This window comes from Ovis aries, chromosome 3, assembly GCF_016772045.2.
Source record: "Ovis aries strain OAR_USU_Benz2616 breed Rambouillet chromosome 3, ARS-UI_Ramb_v3.0, whole genome shotgun sequence".
NCBI classification, from domain to species: Eukaryota; Metazoa; Chordata; class Mammalia; order Artiodactyla; family Bovidae; genus Ovis; species Ovis aries.
This window is the reverse complement of record NC_056056.1, coordinates 74,687,911-74,694,618: the sequence shown is the minus strand read 5'-3', so window position 1 is coordinate 74,694,618 and position 6,708 is coordinate 74,687,911. Positions and strand designations below refer to the sequence as shown.

The window sequence follows — 6,708 nt, the reverse complement described above, 5'->3', positions numbered from 1 at the left end:
GTGTTCCCAGTATATTTACCTCTGTCAAAGATGCCAGAGAGAGGATGAAAGAGGGGAGGATTTGTTGGGCGAGGGGTGATTCTCTTTCTGTCTTCCTGTTTACAGAGAGCAGCTCCTTTCTTATCAGTTTCATTTTGGGGCTTTATTATTATTTTAAGAGAGGATTCATTGGAGAAGACAATTATGGAGTGAGTTTATTACAGCAATATTTGAAGGAGAGAAATAATTACAACATAAAACCACAAATCTAGATGGTCAATACCGAAATCTGATTGATTATATTCTTTGCAGCCAAAGATGGAGAAGCTTGATACAGTTAGCAAAAACAAGATGGGGAAGCTGACTGTGGCTTGGATCATGAACTCTTTATTGCCAAATTCAGACATAAACTGAACAAAGTAAGGAAAACCACTAGACCATCCAATTATGACCTAAATCAAATCCCTTATGATTATACAGTGGAAGGGACAAATAGATTCAAGGGATTAGATCTGATAGACAGAGTGCCTGAAGAACTATGGACAGAGGTTCACGACATTGTACAGGAGGCAGTGATCAGACCATCCCCAAGAAAAATAAGTACAAAAAGCCAAAATGGTTGTCTGAGGAGGCCTTAGAAATAACTGAGAAAAGAATAGAAGTGAAAGGCAAAGGAGAAAAGGAACGATATACCCATTTGAATACAGAGTTCCAAAGAGTAGCAATGAGAGATAATAAAGCCTTCCTCAGCGACCAATGAAAAGAAATAGAGGAAAACAACAGAATGGTAAAGACTAGAGATCTCTTCAAGAAAATTAGAGACACCAAGGGAACATTTCATGCAAAGATGGGCTCAATAAAGGACAGAAAGATATGGACCTAACAGAAGCAGAAGATATTAAGAAGACGTGGCAAGAATACAGAGAACTATACAAAAAAGATCTTCATGACCAAGATAACCACAATAGTGTGATTGTGACCCAGACATCCAGGAATGCGAAGTCAAGTGGGCCTTAGGAAGCATCACCACGAACAAAGTTAGTGGAGGTGATGGAATTCCAGTTGAGCTATTTCAGATCCTGAAAGATGATGCTGTGAAAGTGCTGCACTCAATACGCCAGCAAATTTGGAAAACTCAGCAGTGGCCACAGGACTGGAAAAGGTCAGTTTTCATTCCAATCCCAAAGAAAGGCAATGCCAATGAATGCTCAAACTACCTCACAATTGCACTCATTTCACACACTAGCAAAGTAATGCTCAAAATTCTCCAAGATAGGCTTCAACAGTACATGAATTGTGAACTTCCAGATGTTCAGACTGGATTTAGAAAAGCCAGAGAAAACAGAGATCAAATTGGCAACATCCACTGGATCATCGAAAAAGCAAGAGAATACCAGAAAAACATCTATTTCTGCTTTATTGACTATGCCAAAGCCTTTGACTGTATGGATCACAATAAACTGTGGAAAATTCTGAAAGAGATGGGAATACAGACCACCTGACCTGCCTCTTGAGAAATCTGTATGCAGGCCAGGAAGCAACAGTTAGAACTGGACATGGAACAACAGACTGGTTCCAAATAGGAAAAGGAGTACGTCAAGGCTGTATATTGTCACCCTGCTTATTTAACTTCTATGCAGAGTACATCATGAGAAACGCTGGACTGGAGGTAGCACAAGCTGGAATCAAGGTTACCGGGAGAAATATCAATAACCTCAGATATGCAGATGACAGCACCCTTATGGAAGAATGTGAAGAAGAACTAAAGAGCCTCTTGATGAGGATGAAAGTGGAGAGTAAAAAATTTGGCTTAACACTCAACATTCAGAAAACTAAGATCATGGTATGCGGTCCCATCACTTCAAGGCAAATAGATGGGGAAACAGTGACAGACTATTTTGGGGGGCTCCAAAATCACTGCAGATGGTGACTTCAATGAAATTAAAAGACAATAAAGGTATGACCTACCTAGACAGCATATTAAAAAAAATAGACATTACTTTGCCAACAAAGGTCCATCTAGTCAAAGCTATGCTTTTACAAGTAGTCATATATGGATATAAGAGTTGAACTATAAAGAAAGCTGAGTGCCAAAGAATTTATGCCTTTGATCTGTGGTGTTGGAGAAGACTCTTGAGAGTCTCTTAAACTGCAAGGAGATCCAACCAATCCACCTAAATGAAACAAGTCCTGAATATTCATTGGAAGGACTGATGCTGAAGCTGAAACTCCAATACTTTGGCCACCTGATGTGAAGAACCAATTCATTTGAAAAGACCCTCATGCTGGGGAAGATTGAAGGCAGGAGGAGAAGGGGACAATAGAGGATAAGATGATTGGATGGCATCATTGAATCAATGGGTATGAGTTTGAGTTGTTGATGGACAGGGAAGCCTGGCATGCTGCAGTCCATGGAGGTTGGAAAGATTCCAACATGACTGAGCAACTGAACTGAACTGAAAATCACAAAAGTACGCTAATGACTAAAGAGCAATACAAATTTAGTTCTAAAAGAAGTATCGTGCACATGTGTTAATGTTGGGTCACATATTGCAACTCTGATTTTAACAGAGATCAAAACAAAGAAAGAAACCAGGCCCTCTTTCTTTTCAATGAGGTGGCCGAACAGATGCAGACCTTTGTGAAAACCCCAACAGGCAAGACCATCACCCGTGAGGTTGAGACCAGTGACACTACTGGGAATCATGTCAAAGCCAAAATCCAAGACAAGGAGGACTTCCCACCTAATCAGCAGAGTCTGATTTTACATGGCATACAGCCAGAGAATGACTGTAATATGTCAGACTATATCCAGAAAAAGTCCACCCTACACTTGGTGCTTTGTCTGTGAGATTACATCATCCAGCCTTCTCTCCACCAGTTTGCTCAGAAATACAACTGGGACAAGATGATCTGCCACAGGCATTATACTCAATTAGACCCCTGCACTGTCAGCTGCTACAAGTGCAGCCAAATCAACAACCTGTGCCCCAAGAAGAAGGTCAAATAAGGCCCCTCCCTCTGCTTCTCCTTGGCTCTCAAGGTGGCCACCTGCCCAAGCTCCATGGCCCTGGAGCCTCAATAAAATTTCCCTTTCATTGAAATAAATAAATAAATAAATAAATTACAAGATTTGATGTTGACATGAGCCAGTATATTGATGCTATCGCAGGTGATGTTTGTGAAAATTAAATATAGAAGATTTTATATGAGAAAAGAAAATACATAAAGATGAAATTTTATTAATGTGATTAGAATGGTTTTTTTTTCTTTTCATCTTTAAACAGTCCTTTAGGGAAAAGCAATAATTTTGACTACATAAAATTTTTAAATTAAAAGCAAATCACCACATGATAGAAAATATTTGTTACAATTGCAACTGTAAAGTTTTAATATCCTTACTATCAACAATAATTATTCAGTGACAATAGGGAAAACATTGCAATTCCAAATTTTTTAACTATAATAATTTGGAGTTTTTCTTGATAGAAATAATAACAACAACCATTATGTAATTACAGTGTGCCAGGAAACCTTTTAAATTTCCTATATATGTAACATTTAATCCTCAGAACAACTCTTGTGAAGTAAATAGTATTTATAGAAGTGGGGAACCTATATCATAGGAGTATGAAGTAACTTGCCCAAATCACCTGGCTAGTAAATGGTGGTTCCAGAAGTCGAACCCCAAGCAGTCTAGCTCTAGAGCTCACATTCTTACCCAAAACATGAGCTATCTTTCAATAGCAAATTGCTAAGTTCCTCTCAGCCCTACCATACTCCATAATACTGGAACAACATGGAACTCCATAATCATGGAACAACAACACGATCACCTTCCCTCTACATGCTACTGTCCAATTTCCAAAATGTTGTCATGTAAATTATATGTTCCCAGAGCACTTCTATAAGCAAGGGCACTATCCTTCTGGCTTTGATCTAACACTGCTGTGAAACGCCATCTGTTCAATGTGTGCTGTCAGTCTCATAGACTTGAGTTCCTGGTCTGTAGTCTCACTAGAAACATTCTAGTCTGTGGGGTTTGATTATCTGATTTCCAAAAGGATCCTGGGAGTGGTTATATTTCATAAATTATAGATGGTTATAGAAAGAAGGGAACAAGCTAATCTACTATAACATTCTAGTTTATTAGAGTATTTAGACATAACGAAGCTTATAAAGCTAATGAATGGAAGATATCAGATTAAAATTTTTATTTTACTAAGACATAGCATGTAAATATAAAAGCGATCAGTAACAATATTAACCAGATACTCTAATATGGAATCTAATATAAATAATAAAGAACTAAAAATGCTTAAACTATGATTTGAGACTATAATTTTCTTACTGAACTATGATACTTATATAGCTGCCAGCATATAAGATACATATAAGATACATATAAGCTGCCAGCAGACCAGAAACTCAGACCTCTAAGCAGGGCTATGATATGCTACAGACAATCACATCTGAGAGGAATACAAGAAACATCAAAAGCCTTTGTGTCCATCAAGTTTAGAGTTTTTCCACACATAGAAAACAAATTACTTTATGCCTACATTTTTAGAGGTCAACACTGTTAGCCTATTTTACAGCTAAGATCTCAGGGAGCTGAATAGCAAGAAAGTGATAGGTCACAGTGAAGGATTCAACATTTTAAACTTTTTCTACCTGTCAAAAAGTTAAAACCCAACTAATACCCAACAAAGTATTTGTTTTAATAATAACTAAAAAATGCTTTCTTATAAAAACATCTTAAAATTCACTAGTCAAAGGAAATTTTGAACAGAAGAACAGGAAAGAGAATACAGGGAGGAAAAACAGTCCATGTGACTTTTCTTGAATGTGTAAAAAGGGTCAATTATGATCTTTTCTTCATACTCAACTCGGGAATTAATTTTGGAGTTGTTCATCCTTTATTATCACAAAAATCTGAACTTTGAAAAATTATTATACTATAATACAATAATTATTTAGATTAAATGTGGCCTCTACCTCTTAGGATTAAAATTAGCAAAATCATCTAAACTCCTCAGATGAAAAAAGAGTATTGCCAAAATAATTAGCAAGAAATTTGGTGTTGCTTTTGCTTGTTTTTAATTGGGCAAATGTTTATTTTAGAAAAAATAAAGAAAATACAGAAACTTTTAATAGACAATAAAATTGACTGTAATCTCATCAAGAAATAATAAATAAAATTATATTAATAATGTTTGTAAAACACTCACCATGTACTGTTGTTCTAAACTGTTTTTTATATGTTGACAGTTAATTCTTATAACAAACTTTTGGAGTACAGAGTTAAATTTTTCAGCCTCCATTTCATAAAAGAGAAACTGAGTCACAGAAAAATTAAAATGACTTGCTCTAAATTGCTTAGTTGCTCAGTCATGTCCAACTCTTTACAATCCCATGGATTGTAGTCCACCAGGCTCCTCTGTCCATGGGGATTCTCCAGGCAAGAATCATGGAGTGGATTGACATGCCCTCCTTCAGGGGATCTTCCAAACCCAGGGATTGAACCCAGGTCACTGCAGGCAGATTCTTTACCATCTGAACCACCAGGAAAGCCCTGCTCTAAATTACTGAGTTACTAATTGGTGGTCAGACTTCAAGTCCACTTATTTTGGTTTTAGGTTAGTGATTGTTACCCACTATTCTCTACTACTGGAAACTGGTTTCTACACCACATAGATCATAAACACTAAGGAAACAAATGGGTTCATGGAATGGACTCAGAAGTTAAATATTGTACAAGATATGCAAGGGGAAAATTTCAGGCAGAGTTATAACCTGAAAATAATTTCTTTGTATTTTAACATTTTCATTTTGTAACATTGTCTACCAAATCAATCAGCTATCAGAAGAAAAAAAAATTCAAAGGGAATTTCATTGTGACTATGACAAAAAGCATGCTCTAAAATGAGTTCAGGAGAAAATATAATGATACCATTATGGTTAGACTTGATACTGAATTGTCTTACTTCCATCAATTCAATACAATACTTCTGCACTCAAAGGAATCTGAAAATATTGATTAAAACCCAAGTTGAACAAAATAGAAGTTTTACGTAATTTATGATACGCACTGTCATACCCTAAAATCAGTGGAGATCTAGCTGCAAAATTAACAAGTTCACTTTTGAAGCTGACATGTGGAAATTATCAGAACAAGAGGTAGCTTAATTTTGTTCTACTTCTTCGCTGCTGCCATTGGAGTAGAGCTACCAGTGAAACTTTTTGTTGTTGTTTCTTACTTCAGATTTGTCAACTCCATCCTTACCACAAAGTGATTCAAGTAAGAGACAGTAGATGTAAACAAATTTCAAAGTTAAAAATGCACTCTGGGGGTGTGGTGTCCCTGGTGGTCCAGTAGTTAAGAATCCGCCTTACAATGTAGGGGGCTCTGGTTTGATCCCTGGTTGGAGAGCTAAGATCCCGCATGTGAAGCAACTAAATCCATGCACCACACCTAGGGAATCCCTGCATCACAGCAAAAGATCTCACATGACGCAGCCAAGTAAATAAATATTTTTTAAATGCACTTTGAACACCTCTTGATTTCTAAATTTCAAGGCAATGTTTTAGTATTTAATAGAAACTACAAAATAGCTGTTTTATGAGTAATACATATAGAGTAATTCTATCAAGCCATAATTAAACTATTTCTAAAATTATTACATAACAGTATGTCCAGTCCACCTTCTGCATTTTCATTTAAAGGTG

At 36.6% G+C, this 6,708-nt stretch overlaps 1 pseudogene; it reads left to right on the top strand.

Moving 5' to 3' along the window:
• Positions 1 to 2,608: 2,608 nt before the first annotated feature.
• LOC114113937 (uncharacterized) lies at positions 2,609 to 2,989 on the top strand (annotated as a pseudogene).
• Positions 2,990 to 6,708: the final 3,719 nt, after the last annotated feature.